Source organism: Macrobrachium nipponense, chromosome 21, assembly GCF_015104395.2.
Source record: "Macrobrachium nipponense isolate FS-2020 chromosome 21, ASM1510439v2, whole genome shotgun sequence".
Lineage (NCBI taxonomy): Eukaryota > Metazoa > Arthropoda > Malacostraca > Decapoda > Palaemonidae > Macrobrachium > Macrobrachium nipponense.
The window spans coordinates 61,646,454-61,663,022 of record NC_087212.1 but is presented as its reverse complement, the minus strand read 5'-3'; the positions used below and the strand labels follow the sequence as shown (position 1 = coordinate 61,663,022).

At 41.6% G+C, this 16,569-nt stretch overlaps 1 protein-coding gene across 7 annotated transcripts in view; it reads left to right on the top strand.

Moving 5' to 3' along the window:
* The window catches only part of LOC135198078 (sex-lethal homolog), a 299,138-nt gene that overhangs the window by 150,389 nt on the left and 132,180 nt on the right, over nucleotides 1-16,569 (top strand). The gene's annotated exons all lie outside the window — the stretch shown is intronic.

Below are 16,569 nucleotides of genomic sequence, written 5' to 3'. Positions count from 1 at the left end.
AAGGAAGAGTTCTTCCAGTTGAGTGTGCTAAAAGTTGTGAAATTTGGGGGAAGTTTCGATTCAAATCGTCTTCATTGAGGATTTTCTTACTTGTATATTTGTACTTTGTCCGTTCTTAGCAAGTGCCCTACTTGCTACAGTTTCTTAGATTTTATTTTTTTTATAAGTGAAAACTTTAGTTTTCCTGATAAAGGCCTGTTCATTTATTGTTTTTCTCAAGTTTTGATGTATGGTTGACAGCTATTTGTTTGATAATAGTAACACTTGGATACATTTTGTAGAATTTATCTGCTAGTGGTTACCTAGTGGACAGGTGGGTGACTACCCCTCATAATAAGTAACAAAGATTGGTATTTTGCCTACATATACAGTACTGGTTATCAGCGATTGAGTTATCTGGCTTTTTTATCGAAAAAAATGTGCCGGTTTCCGCTTATAATTGCCGATACATACCTTATTATCCGGTATATAAGATGCACCCCTATTTTACAAGAAATATTTTTGTATGTATGTATGTCAGCATACAGTTATTGATTAATACAAACAGTCACCAAGTGTAATAAAGGTGATGAATTCATATAGATGCAGTACATGCAGACAAAGCAAATATGTCATCGAATATTAGTAAACAGCAAGCATTCCAACAAAATAAGGTATTTCAGCAAACAGCACAGGTTACTGTATGTACCATAAAAGACAGAAAGGAAAAAAAAAACACAGCTATTTGAATTTGATGTTATAATGGTGCCTTTTTGTTTTTCAGCCAAGTTTGCCATAATTAGATGTTACTTTATGGGATACCATGCCCTAGCTCCTCTCAGGTCAGCTGTATATTGTCTACGATATCTTCCTTTATGGAGCAACACCTTTGCCTCAGTCACCTCCAGCGCAAGTAACCAAAGGGAAACAAAAGAAAAAGCAAACATAAAAAAAAAAAATAACTTAAAAAAAACTTGAAGAAATTGTAAGTGCATTGTTAATGAAAAAAAAAAAAAAAAAGGCAAAACCATAGTAGAAGAGGAAGAACAAATAAATATCAATATTTTGGCAGTTTTGTGTTAATGTGAAAGCCCACCAGGGCGGCACTACAGTACTGATTACATCCACTCGTTGCAAGTGGCGGTTTTATAAAAATTTTATGTAGAGAATAAATAAATGTTTCCTCAAGGTAAAACAGTCCTTACAATGTTGAAATATCAGGATGGGTTATGCACGCTTGGGAAGGAGACACAGTGAGATGAAGTTTCCTTTATAGGCTAACTGCCATGTACTTACCATAAGTAATTTTTGGAAGTTTGTGATAACAGACTGATAATTCGGCCTGCTTTAATATTTTATTAGTAATACAATTTTCTGTAATAATTTGATTTGTTCGCTATTTTATTATTAGCAACAATTTTTGTGTGTACCCAGTATGTATAATGTAGGCTAGGCCTAACCTAGCGTACGGCGCTCAGTCTTCCATTGGTGAGATGGGTGCAGTAGATGCAGGACAGTTTTTTATGACTTATGTTAAATAAAAAAAAAAAAAAAAAAAAAAAAAAAAAAAGTGCATGTTAAATAAAATAAAAATAAAAAAGTGCATCTAATACACCGGTGAATGTGAATGTTGTACCTAACAGAGACGCCAAAAATCAGCGTTATTTGGTTATCGTCACGCTGTCAGAACGGAACCTCTGCTGATAACCGGGGACTGCCTTATAGCGTACAGCAATTTGATTTAGAGGAGTTAATGCCCATCCTAAACATAGTTTGTAATTTGCATTCAGTTCAGAAAATTAATTGACTTATTCAGTTTCTAAGGAATACAGTGGACCCCCTGTATTCGCATTCTCCGGATTGCAGGCATCATGCATCGGGGATTTCTATCTGCGAACACTTCCCACTTATTAGTGGAAAATTACCTTTCGCATATTTTTTTATGAGAAATCTCCACAAAATTCTTGTTTTGTTATAAATTCATAAAATGCACTTTTTCATACAAATCAAACTTACCTGTCAGATATATACATAGCTAAGACTCCCACGTCGTCCCCGACAGAAATTCAAATTTCGAGCCACTCGATACAGGTACGGGTCAGGTGATCTACCGGCCCTGCCCTGGGTGGAAGGACTAGGAACATCCCCGTTTTTCATCATGCATATTTCTCTGTCGCCCGGTGGTCATAAACATGTTGTTATTACCTCCTGACTTGGATGCATTTGTCAACACTTTGATCAGCGTTTTTTTCGACTTTTGGTGACGTATTTGGATCGTGTTTTGGCATTCGCTACTGTGGACTGTTTTTGGAATAACTCTTTTGGATTTTTCTCAGTATGTCTGATTCTAATGTGAGTGTGAGAATGTGTGTGAATGTAGGCTGCAGGGTGAGGATACCGAAAGCTTCGGTGATCCTCACACTGTATGCCGTAAATGTAGGGGGGTGCAGTGTTCTGCTATTAACACTTGTAAGGAATGCGAGAGTTTGAATGCAGAAGAATGGAAGACTTTGACTTCTTATTTGAAGAAGTTAGAGAGGGATAGAGTTAGAAGGCTGAAAGGTGTGAATTCAAGGCCTATTGAGCCTTTCAATAATAATTCTAACCCTACTACTGTAGATTCTCCCTATAAATCTCATTCTCAGAGTGTCTTTTCGGATTCGGCATCGGAAATCGCCAATCTGAAAGCGACGATTCGAGACATGAAGTCCAAGATGGCGGACTCGAAAGGTAAGGCTAGTGATAGTGAAAATTTTAGTGAAGTGAGCCCTATCAGTGTTGTGGAGGGGGCGTTTGATCGTCCCTGCGGCGCTCCAGGCCTAGACCTCTTCCAAGCTACATGCCCAGAGGAGAAGGAAAGTCGAAAGCCTTAAGGAGGTCGGAGGGAATCCCCAACGGTCAGACGTCCCTTCAGCTAGCTTTGCTTCATGGCAGCCAGCTCAAGGGCGCTATAGAAAAGCGTCCTTCGCGATGTTTCTCGTCCTCTCTCCCTCACCTCACCTAAACGAGGGTGGAAGGAGTCGAACTTATCGAGACCGCTGAAGCGTCATATGAAGCAAGACATTGATTCTAGCCCGGAGCGCTTCTCGGATGACGCCCCGTCGGCTATTAAGAAGGCGAAGGTGGCGTCAACGTCACCTGACGCTTACGAGGAAGTACCCCATCATGCTTCTTCCCCGAGTGATGACGAAAGGCGTCAGGCACTAGACGTAGGAGAAGCGTCAAGGAAGATCATTATGGCGGTGCAGGAACAACTGTCATCTCTTGTGGGAGTTTTAGCGCCCCGTCGGAAGGACGTGACGCTTCCTATTAAGAAGTCTCGTCCTCTCGCACCTGCTCGGAAGTCGTCTTGTAGAAGTGAAGCGTCAAATCAAGAGGAGCTTAGACGTGACGCTCCGTCCAAGATTGTGACGCCGAGTAGGAAGCCCTTAGAAAGCGAAGCGTCTTCCAAACGCGAAGCGTCATCTAAAACGTCAACAAGAGACGTCATACATGACGCTCGGAGAGCGGGAAGCGTCATACATGACGTCTTCTAAAGCGCGAGAGAAGCCGCAGGTTGTGACGCCTTCCAAGTCGATCAGAAAGGGAAAAAGGAAAGACTTTCATTCCCTAGCCCCTCTCCGATCAGAGTTTGTCTCCCCCAGAAGAGGAAAGTTCTGAAAGGAGAACAGAAACTCAGGATTATCACGAGTTCGAACGAAACTCGGATGATGACGATCTTGGAAGAGAGGGCTTGTCCAACTATAAGGTGTTGACTACCCTGCTTCTGGAGGAATACGGAGACGAGTTGACTCCGGCTGCTCCTCCTTCTCCGCGCTCGCTCTTTTCGAGTGCGAAGGTGAAGAAGACTTCGTCTTTTCTGAAGATGAAGCCCACCACCATCTCGATGAAGCGGGCTTTACTACGCCCCTTAGACGCTGATGAAGTCGAAGAAGAGATTAACCAGGACAGTATTTTGCATGCCTCCAGCAAGGTTAGCTGGGAAAAAGAGGCATATGGTACAAGACGGGGGAGGATATGGGTATCGCTCTCCCTTCTACTACAGAGGCAGACTTTTCGACGTTAGTTGACGCTTCAAGGCGTCCTAGTCTTAATTCTGCCCGCATTACTTGGAGTATTTCGGAACTAGATCATCTCCTCAAGGGACTTTTTCCATGTATTGGAAGTCTTCAACTTCTTGGATTGGTCCCTTGGGGTGATGTCCAAGAAAGCTCACGATTCGCAGGGAATCGAACCTGAAGCCCTGTTATGCATTTTTGTCGTGCATCGACAAAGCAGTACAAGATGGATCTTTGGAAGTCTCTGCATTATTTGGAGCAGGTCTTTTGTTTTGAAGAAAAGGACAGTGTAGGGCGCCTTCTTAACAAAGGCAGTCTCGCATGCGCAGAGGGCAGCTCTACTATATGCACCTCTTTCGAACTATTTGTTCCCTTCTAAGTTAGTGAAGGACGTGGCTCACTCTTTAACTGAGAAGGCGACGCAGGATCTTCTGACGCAGTCAGCTAGGAAGAAGAAACCTGCTTTAGTATCGGACAAGAAAGGACCTAGCACTTCTACGCAGCCCTTTCGAGGTGGTCCGATCTCCAGACCTCCCGCAAGAAGGAAGGCTCCAGAGAAGAGAGGTAGGTCCGCCTTTCGTCCCTTTAAAAGGGAAAATGAAACATTTCTCCTCCAAGCACCAGTAGGTGCCAGGCTCCTGCGACACTCCCAAGCCTAGACCTCTTCCAAGCTCACGAACACAGAGGAGAAGGAAAGTCGAAAGCCTTTAATTAAGGAGGTTGTGGGGAATCCCCAACAGTCAGACGTTCCTTAAGCTAGCTCTGCTTCGTTGCAGGCGGCTCAAGGGCACTATAGAAAGCGTCCTTCGCGAGTGTTTCTCGTCCTCTCCTCTCCCTCACCTAAACGAGGGTGGAGGGAATCGAACTTGTCGAAACCGCTGAAGCGCCATATGACGCCTGACAGGGATTCTAGTCCGGAGAGTTTCTCAGATGACTCTCCGTCTTCTAGCAAGAAGCGAAGGGGGGCGTCAGCGTCACCTGAAGTGTACGCGGAAGTACCCTTTCCTTTTTTTTTTTCCCCACCGAGTGATGACGAAAGACGTCATGCACTGGACGTGGGAGAAGCGTCAAGAGAATCATTATAGCAGTTCAAGAGCAACTGTCATCTCGAACGCAACGTCGGAAGGACGTGTCGCTTCCAATTAAGAAGTCTCGTCCTCTCTTACCTGTTCAACGACAAGTGTCATACAGACGGGAAACGGTCTAAACTCTTACAGAAGCGTCTAGTGCGAGAGAGAGAACAGGTGCTTACGAGAGTTTCGTAACGCCAGAGAGAAGTAAGACGTCTTTTTAGAAGCGAAGCGTCATTGGAAACGGAGCATAGACATGACGCTCCGTCCAATATTATGACGCCAAGGAGGACGCCTTTGGAGAGCTGAGCATCTTCCAAGCGCGAAGCGTCATCGAGACGTCAGCAAAAGACGTCATCCATGACGCTTGGCAAACGGGAAGCGTCATGTAAGCATGAAGAGTCTTCTAAAATTCTAGAGAAGCCGAAGCTTATGACGCCTTCCAAGAATATTAGAGCGGGAAAGAGGAAGGATTATCATTCCCTTAGCCCCTCTCCTGTTAGGAGTTTGTTTCCGCAAGAAGAAGAATGTTCGGAAACGGAGAGCGGAGACGCTTTTAGATCCCGAGTTAGAGGAAAACTCGGATAACGAATATAGTGGAAGAGAAGGTTTGTCTAACTAGAAGGGATTGACTAACCTTCTTCTTGAGGAGTACGGGGACGAGTTGACGCCCCAACCACCACCCCTCTTGCCTACATTCGGAAACAGGGAGGGACGCACTCCTCGTTCCTTTACGAGCTCACGAGAGACCTATTACTTTGGACGTATCACAGTAACATATTCCCTGATGACCAAGGTTTATTTACCAGCGGGAGAAAGGAAAATGTGGAGGGGCCGGACAGGCCTCAGCAGGGAGGAACCAGGGTTCCTTCATACCTAGAACTGGACTTTACACGAGGAAGTGTTGTCTCGATCTCAGGTCTTCTCTGTGGGGAAACTCCTCAGCGGTGGAGTTGTTCTTTTCGCCAACATTTATTTTCAAAATAAAAAAAGGCTTCACAGTGGTTTTTGCTTCACGGTCGTGGAAGATCCCAGAGCACTTTTATGGTTAGATGCCTTCCTGCTTAAATTGGGTCTCCTGGAGGAGACGTTTATGAATTATCATCCCCATTCAAAATCCGGGGGGGGGGTTGGGGGTTAGTAATGAAAAGTTTGTGGCAGTTCAAAGGAGCACGAGTGGGATGACCGTTAATAACCACCTTTTGGGCCGCCGGCCCAGGAGGAATGGTTCAACGGAGGGGTAGGTAGATTGGGAAGCGATTAGACCTTTCCAAAGATCCCTACCCGGAAGGACGGATCTTCCTTTCAATACAAACCATCAAACCTCTCCGCTCTCGCTATGGACCTGCCTTTCGACTATCGATAAAGAAAAAAGACGTTGTCAGAGCGGGTGGACACGGAAGGAGGCTTTTCCTCCGCGAAGAAGTAGACCAAAAGGCGCGAGCGCGGGAACGAGAGAAACGCAGAGGAGAGAACCTACACCACTACTGAAAGTATACCAGTCGAAGTGGAAGGTATTTAGAAGGATGGTGTTCAGATCCAAAGAAGGTGGTCCTCCCTCCAACCTAACCTCCTCTTATAGCGGGAAAATTTGCGGATTTCCGGGCTATTATTCCTGGAGAGGAAAATCTCCATCTCTAGCCGTTATCCACCCAATAGCAATAGAGGAATTCATTAGAAGTATGCTCTCTGGCTGTATTAACAAAGGAACAGAGGATTAGAATCGGGCAGAAGATAATGAAAGATCTCCACGATATCATAAGGTGGGATCCTTTTGAGACTTCAAAGTATAAGGAAAACCAGTACCTCCCGAACTGGAACCTAGGAACGTTAGTTCTAAAGTAATCTGCAATCGGGAAAGATTCGAAACCTTCCTCATCGGGCATCGTTTTTTTTTTAGAGGACATTACCCGAAAATGGCCTAGTTCCTATATTAATCCTTTAGCTTACGTGGCAAAGCAAAGGAATTAAGGGAATTGGCATGCTATGCAGGATGTAAGGTAGCCATTCAAGGGGGAACGGGAAGACTCAGCGATTTGACCCTCGTTTCAGACCCATGTTTTAGCGGAAAACGGAAAACGAAGAATTTTATACGAATCCACCTCGGCCTAAGTTCATTCGAAGTCAAAAGGCAATGTCAAAAAAGTCTCTGTAGGCAGAGAAACAGAGAGGTCTCTCTGCCCCTTTGTTAGAGCTCTGAAGGTTCTACCTTCAGAGGAAAAGCATACGAATGGGAGGCTTTCCTAAGGACCAAGGTCTTTGGTTCGCGCTGAGGGGTTTTTATTTAAAAGGACCACCCCACAAAGACTGATGGTTCCAAGAATGCGGCTGGCATTCGTTGTAGAAAGAAGAAACGGTCCATTACAGGACACTCATAAAGGCCCGTGGTTCCTGACGAACAAGTTACAACTGTTGAGAATAGAAGCTCATGAAAGTTAGATGCTATAGCGAGTCTCCTCTCTTGTTTCATAAGAAGAATATGTCGTTTTTTTTTTTTAAAAAACATAATAGATACGACATTTTGGAGATGCAACCTCAGTATTTGCAATCACTCATTACCTTGAAAGACGTTGCGGCTGTTGTGGACATAATGAGAAGTGTTTTTCTCTAGGTCCTTTCGTATCAGGCGGATACGATTGTTCTGGGTACAGGGACAGAAGAGCAGGAAGCAGACACCAATCCTTTAAAGTTTATACTTTCTTCTTTTTGGGATATGGTTCGAAGTCTCTTGTTCTAACAATTAGAAGGACTTAGGGCTAGCACGGGCGGCCACGGAAGGTACTATTGTTGGTTCAGTAAAATTCTTGTCATATCCAATTAGTTGAGGTATAATTTTTGAAAATTATGTATGGTTCGTGCGTTAGTGATTTTCGAGTTCACGATTGTTTTCGTGACGACGGTTCGGGGGATTAACTTCGAAACAAATCTGTTTATTCTAAACGTTATGGTTAGGATTGCAGCGTGGTCTGGGGAGGGATTGCAGTTGTGGCCTCCTTCATAAGGTTGTTATTGTCATATAAAGTTGGATCAGCACCCACCCATTGACAAAAGTCTTTTAGGCCTCTGCCGAGTAAGTGGGTAAGGACCCCCATCGGCACCAGGACCCACAAGAACTCTTGGTCCATAGATCATATATTCTCGCTTAAACGTTTCGCGAGGTGATGGCAGGACTACTGGGCAAAACACTCCCACGAAAGTCTACCACCTATCAGGGCAGGGAACCAAGGTTTTTATTATACCTACAAACATATGTCTTTTTACCTGTACCTATTCCATATAAGAAGCTGTCTCTTTAACCCTCCACCGAAGGGTGCCAAATCAGCTAATGTATTATATCTGACAGGTAATGTTGATTGTATGAAAAAATGATATTGTTATTGTTACAATAAAGTTTCATTACAACAAATACTTACCCTGGAGCAGATAATATACCAATTAAAGGCCCACCCACCCAGGCCTCCCCGCAGGGAGGAGAAAGGTTGGAAGAAGAGGAAGAAAATGATGATAGAAAACGCGGGGATGGTTCCTAGGTCCTGCCACCCCAGGGCAGGCCGGGTAGATCACCTGACCTACCTGCTAGCGAGATGTTGGCCCGCGAAATTTTTTGGAATTTCTTTGTCGGGGGACGGACGGAACAGTCTTAGCTATGTTATATATGTGCCAGCCGTAAGGTAAGTATGTATGAAACTTTATTTGTAACATAAAACAATATCATTTTTGTGATAAAAACTTTAAAAAAACCAGGTATAAACATTTTTTAGTGGGTTTTTCTGAGTTTTAACTAAGAAAATACGGAGGTTTAAAGGCCCATTATTACCAAGGGGTTCCCAACCTTAAAACCTGTGGGTTCATACATAGGGGTTGCCCGGACCAACCACACCAGGGGGCCAGGGCCCCCAACCCTATTCGGGGGGGGGGGGGGGGGGGGGGGGCGGGGGGGGGGGGGGGGGGGGGGGGGGGGTGGTTACCGGTATGCATTCCCTGCCAAATAAATTGGGCAGGGACCACTGTATCTGGAAAATAATTCATTCTCAGGAAACATCTGTGGTGGACTAAGTGTGCATCATCTATCTTAGGGTCAGGCTTGTCTTTCGTTCCACAACTGCTAACTGATGATGGTAGATTTGTTACTGGCCTTAGGGAAAAGGTGGTCCCAAGCTGAGTGGCTGAGAGAGATTCTATGTTAGCTCAGTCTTCTCTGCCATCTCGTGTGGAGAGATACCACCAATCAGTAGGATCTTTTATCTCTTCATATCTAAAGTCTGTCCAGTATCTTTCGAGCGAGAGATCTTTTGTTGCAGAGCAGCGATTCCAATTGTAAGGCTACTTCAGAGGAATTTTGTCAGCCGTCTGCTGTGATTAGTGTCATAAAAGGGATTTGGTAAATATAGATATGGATCTTTTTCAGAACAGAAAATTCTTTCTGTTTATAGTAAATCCCCCCATATTTGCGGATTCACAATTCATGGACTCGCCCACTTGCGGATTTTTCTAAGGACCGTATAGTCTACCCATTATTTCCATATAATTTTCATTACAAAATGCACTTTTTGTGATAAAGCTATTAAAATGCTCTGGTATAAACATTTGTAGAGTTTATTTAAAAAATAGTTACTACTTCTAAGCATTTATACAGTGGTTTCACGTATTCACGGAATTTAGCTATTCACGCGGTTATCTGGTACCCATCCTCCATGAATATGGGCCGTTTACTTTATACTGGCAAGGGGCTACAGGGCTGACTTGTGATTCAAGTCATCTGAAAGATGTGGACATCACTTAGCCCTGGGATTTCTCTATGTGGTTCCAGAGCTTTGAGTGGTATTGTTCACCTAGGAAACTCAGACCTCCTACACGGGACCTTAATCTGGTACTGAGTAGTCTTAACTTAAGCTCCTTTTGAGCCCATGCATCAGTTGTCCTACAGGAAACTGACTTTGGAAACAGTTTACCTTCTGACCTTGTCTTCCTTGGAAGACTTGGAGAACTTAATGGTCAGGCTTATGACATAAGCTCACAAGGGGTTGGGGGTCTGTAGCTTTTGATTCCGTATGGATAATAACCTTCAAGAGTTTATATTTTGACCTGACAGAGCACTGTGGTGTTATCAAAAGGACTCGTCACCTAGAAAGAAAGAGGTGTCCTAGAATACTGTTTACTGCATGAGGTGATAAGACAAGCTTACTCCTCATCGTCAAGTTCTGTCACCATTTCTGAACATAACATCAGAGGAATGAATAGGTTCCTCCCTGGCATTGAAGAAGAACTTATCTGTTCATAGAATTTTGAATGCTGGTTCCTGACTGCACCAAATCACCTTCACTTACTGCTAACAGAAGGATGTTGTTGCCCACAGATCTTTAGACAACCCCCCCCCCCCCTCCCCCCCCCCCCCCCCCCCCCACCCCCTCCCCCCCCACTCAGGTCCAGTGGCAGCTGTTCAACAAGTGTAACTCATCCAGTGCCCCTGGCGTGACAGTTTGTACCTTGTCAAAGATGATTGTGTAGGAGGGAATGAGTGAGTTGAACTGCTTTTTTGTGTAGGAGGGAATGAGTAAGTTGAATGACTTCTTTTTCTTTCCCTTTCCTCCTTTTTTCATACCTACGGGCAGTTTGAAGAATAGACACATCATATGCTATGACTGGGTTGATGCAGGTGAGCATTACAGCCATACTGTTACAGCACTTTTTCTGTTCCATACAACATAAGAATTCTGCTTCTCAATAGCTTCAACTCCTCTTTCCAGCAAGGGGAATGAGGAGTGGTGACAAACCCCTTTCTTGTGGCTAACATGGTTTGTTGCTTGAATATATGTGGTTCTTTTTGACTTCTGTATATTCAGTAAATCTGGACATGTTTCATTGTATTTAAGCCCAGTGGACTGAGTGTTAGATACTCACATATTTAACACCTCAAAGGCTAAAGTCCTCTTTAGAATTCTCATTTCTGAGAAGAATGATCAGGTGTGCCGAACCTCCAGTTGATTCAAGAGTTTCATACCTCCCTCCAAATGACAAAATTTTTAAATAATCTGTATTTTTCATAGCTAACAAACCTGAGGTCTTAACATTGATTGCCCACCTCTAGCCTCCCCTCTTATGTTTCATCCTGGGTTGGAAGAAGGACTGACGCGTCACTAGGTTCAAGCACGGTCTCTGATTCCACCTCAACTAAGTATTGGATGCCAAATTCCACAGATTCTTAGTGTTTACAATTGTTTATTATTTTTAACCGGTTTTCAGTTGGTGCCAGATTTATCCTTAGGTTTGTTAACTGTGAAAAATAAAAATTAACTGAAAATTTGTCATTTTTAAGACTATACAAGTATGTGGAATCTAAAGGATTGTTAGCTGATTGTCAAGCAGTTAGGTCCTTTTTATACTCTTAGACTTACATGCTTATACTCTTTTAGACTTGCATGCCATTTGCAAGAGAACCTTGATAAGATTGTTAGGTGCAGAGTAATTCAGATAGATATTAGCGGTGCTTTTCATTTAGTAAATCACAAGACACTTGTTTATAAATGTCAGATCCGTGTGGGTGGGTAAACTTCAGGGTTTCTTACTGGTAGGAAGCAGTGAGTTGCTTTTGGTGGGATCTTTAGTGAACCAAGATCTATTGTGTCTGGTGTTCCATAGGGTAGTGTTCTTGGTAATTTTTTTTTTTTTAGTGTATACAAGTGATATAGTTGTTGGCCAGGAAAACTAAATTGTTCAGTATGTTGATGATGCAACACTTTTGGGTGTAGTAAAATCTCCAATTACTAGAAATAAAGCTACCTAAAGTCTCAATCGGGATATGGACCAGGTTAGTGAATGGTGTAATTGGTTGTTTATGAGGCTGAACTCCAGGAAAACAAAAACACTATTAATTAGCAGATCTCACAGATTTTCCACCTGGCAGGTGGAACTTTGCTCTAGGAATCTGCAGTTTTAACTATTCTAGGTGTAAGTTTTGACTCGCATCTTACTTTTGAGGAACCTCTAATAAAAGTTTTAGCAAATGCTGCAGTAAAGTTAGGTATTGTTCATAAAATCAATGCAACCTTGTCTAAGTCATATGTGCTTCCTTTACTAATGCTGTCCTCTGGTGTGGATGTCTGCCTCTGCCAGAGATTTATCTGTTTTCAGATAGAGTGGTTTGTGGTGATAGTTTTCTGTTTCCTAATATTAGCAGTTATGACTTGGACCATTGACGGATGGCCTCTTGTTTGTCACTTTTTCACTAGTTGTGTTTAAGAGATCTTTCACATTCACAGTTGATCTTGGGTCCTTTTTTTCCTGCTGAACAGTAGCACCAAGTAGTAAATGTGCCTCGCTGTCAAACTTTTCAGTTCCAGAGGTCCTTTATTCCTCATGCCATTGGACTGTGGAACAATCTCCTAGAGGATGTTGTGCAGTTGGATCTTTCCTGATGGATTTGATATTCTTTAGAAGCTTGAATTTCAAGTTGCTGGGCCCTATGGGCTTGTTCCATATAAATAAGGTTCATCTTCTGAATAATGATATGTACTGTAGAAAAAGTAGCTAAAAGTAGCTGATTACAATACTTTTACAACCTGTGAGATATATTTACAACATATGTTATTATTATTTTAAAGGATTAGTTTATCCAGACCTTTTGAATCTTTGCTTCTCAGATAAGAAAACAATTATGATACAATGCACTTAATTAATGTGACTCACTCTCTCTCTCTCTCTCTCTCTCTCTCTCTCTCTCTCTCTCTCTCTCTCTCTCTCTCTCTCTCTCTCTCTCTCTCTCTCTCTCTCTCTCTCTCAGTATTTTTTTTTGACATTTATTTACATTCATATATTGTAGTAAAGTTTGTATTGCAGTAAAGTAAAATGCACACACACACACAACGAATTTATTAGGTACAGAGCTTTATAGTTTTTGTGTATGCATGGCATGCATGCATGTACTTATACAATTGTAATGTACAGGCAGTTCCCAGTTATCGGTGGATCGGCGATTTATGGTGCTATAACATACCTAACCTTACAGGAGTGCCATTAACTGATTATCGGTGCCATAAGCCCCGTTAATCACCCAGTTTCAGTTAACGACGGTTTTCGCTTACAGGCACCCCACCAATAACCGGAGACTGCCTGTATTGTTTTTTTTTTGTCTAAAATGTACACTGTACTGCAGACTAAATAAATAATTACATGCAGCACAAGATCTTACCTTGAAGATGGCAAAATATAAGTGTTGCATTAAATAAAGTAAAAGTCAGTCAAAATATCAAACCTTATTAGGTATTGGATAGCAAGGCCCTTGTAGGGTTGTAGTGACTGGAAACATTTTAGTAAAGTCAAGAATCGCAGAATTCTGTTGGTATGTAATGTAACAATTAGTGATGTTTAACAGTCACGGGGCATGGAGGTGTTATGCAGAGGCAGTTTCACTTCTTTTAACCCTATAAGTTTTAATATTTTGGAGGGTGTGCTTTCACAGTTCAATTAACTATGATTCATATTTTGTTGTATACTATACAGTTAAAGTACGTCTTTTAACCATAGACCTTAGAATTTCAGAACAAATGGTCACATATGAAACAAATTCACCTTGAAAATATTTTGGTATGGTATTAGCGTCCCACCTCGGTGGTCGCGGGTTCGATTCTTGGCCATTCCATTGGGGAGTGAGAAGTGTGTATTTCTGGTGACAGAAGTTCACTCTCGACGTGGTTCGGAAATCACGTAAAGCCGTTGGTCCCATTGCTGAATAACCACTGGTTCCATGCAACGTAAAAGGACCATACAAACAAACAATAATGTGATTGCACACTGATACACAGGCACAATCTTTACACATATGTGTACAGTTATGCATTTATTTAACCAAGCTTATCAGAATTTCTGAGCACTTCATTGCCTTACGGACAAGGGGGATTTTCACTTAAAAGAAGTTACTATGCATTCCAGAGGCAATGATCGTAGTTTTCATAAACAACTTTTAAACGGACTTTTTGATTTCAATGCCACTAAAGCAGTGAGTGTTTCACACTTCATCCTAATTTTTGGAGGTATTGTGCATTGCCATATAAGTGGGGCAAAAAACAATCAAAACAAAACTTTCATTTTTCCCTCTTATTTGATTTTGTATTTCCAGTTAAACCTTTTCATATTTATCAATATTCAATGTTAAGTAAATCATGAAAAGGAATCGAGCCTAAGACCTTTAATGTTTTTCTTAACTATTTTTTGATGATTTTTTTTTTTATCCCGAAATGGGGTAAAAAAAAATCATATCGAGGCAAGAACAAATCATGTTTATTTTTTGCTAAGGAAACATGTGTAAGAAACTAAAATGCGTTTTTCCATACAAAATGGGAAGTTTAACATGAACAAAAGTTAAATCATATCAAAAGATAACAAAAAAGTGTATTTTTTGGTATTTAATCGTGAAAAAAATTTTCATTACAATTTCCATAATCAAAATGAAAATCATTTCACTGGTATGAATTGTAAATCATGCATACTCATGCTATAATTCAGTTAACAAATCCTTTTCTATCTTCTTTAGACGAGCATATGCCATTTCATCTGGGAATCTAACGAAACCTTTCTTCACCATAAGTTCTTTTGGCCCGTAGAAAATGTACGTTATATCAACAATATCGATGTCCTTTTTGTTCTTGTTCCGCTCAATCCAGGTCCATTCCTTGGGGTTGCTGGAGATATTCTTCTTATGTAGAACATCATCTTGAGCTTTCGTTACTGTGCCGCCTTAACCGTTTGCAAAGGTTTTTATTATTTTTCTACAAAAATAAATCATTCGCGGTTCAGTGTAGTATACTGCATAGTACTTTCCAACAGCATCTTCTGATATTACAGGAATGCCAGTTTCTGTTGGAGCTGGTACCACTTCATGTTCATATTCCATGTCGCTTTCATCTTTATCCAAACTGAAACTTTCGTCATCAGCAGAATCACTTTCCAAGTTTATTTCTTCATCTGTGTTGTGCTGTTGGAAAGTGGTTCAGGATCCTTTTTCTTTCTCTTGCTTAACTTCATATTCATTCTTCCTTTCGGAACCTGATGACTTGTAAGCTCCTTACTGCATTCTCCTTGAGTGATAATTTGGCTATGCATGTTGATTTTTCTTCTTGTGAGAGGATGTGTTCAAAATTTCTTCCAGTGAAGTTTCCTTTTCCTTTGCTACCAACAGGATATTAAACTTCATTCCTGTTGGAGCCCTTGCTTGAATTTCATTAACGAGATCCATCCAACTCAAATTTTTAGCATAAAGTGTTCCTCGCTGCTGAATATCCTTCTTAATATCTTCAAGAAGTTCATCTTTATCAGTGGGGCCTTGAAAATCCAGCCAGTGACTACAGCCGGGTGATCCTTCTTTAGCTATGGTTGATGTATCAAAAAGACGCTTGTCTACATCTGCTTCAGGCACTAGCGTTACTTCTTGGCTAGTGAAAGTAGATCTCTGTGAAACATCCTGCTGAATTGCTGATGATGGAATTAGTTGTGAGTCGTTGATGCCTGCATCCTTATCAGTCATAGCATCCAATACCACAGGATTATTTTTGTCATCTTTTGGGCGCCCTTTGTCCAGCCATGTTTTGAAAGTTTTCAATTTCACAGGACAAAGGCGATCTTTATTGTGCTTTTCTGAATTCAAATGATATATTCCAGTAGCACGAAAACCTGCCTTTACATTGTCAGTCGAAAGTCCCTGCTTCCAGACACTGCACAGCATATTCACAAAGCCACATTTTTGTGATGGCACTCATGCCCATGTCTGATGTACATGCTGTTGCAGTGCTGCATCATAGTATGATTTTAAAGGTGCAAAGCAAGCAACGTCTAATGGTTGTAACAGATCTGTACTGTGTGCAGGAAGCTTGATGATACTGATATGTTCACTCTTTACCACTAGTATTGTCTCTACAGATGTATGGCTGAGATGCCCATCCAAAATCAGAAGTGTATTATCTAACAAGTCTTAACATGTTTTTATTAAAAAGAGAGTCTGTGCTAAGTATCTACAGTGTATGGATGGTTAAACAAGTTAGTCAGTCCTTGGAAAGGACAAATACTTAATTCACTCAAATTCAAAAGGATTTATTATGCTTTGAAGAGACACTATATGACAAAAAATATGATCGGGGAAATAAAAAATCAATTTTGGGGTAAAAGCTGGTCACACTTTGGGAACAAAAAATAAAGTCTGGGGTAAGAAAAAATCAGTGATTTTGATTTTTTCCTATCCCAGACTTAGCCATTAGAATGGTGCACACACACACACACACACACACACACACACACACACACACACACACACACACACACACACACACAAAAAGGGGGGGGGGGGCGGGGTCAGGGGTCATAGAGCAATATGAGCTACTTTAAAGTTTTGCTAAATTTTTTCCTTAAACTTTTGGAAAAAATGATCCTGAAAATATGCATAAAAGAAATGTTATGTAATATACACATGATAA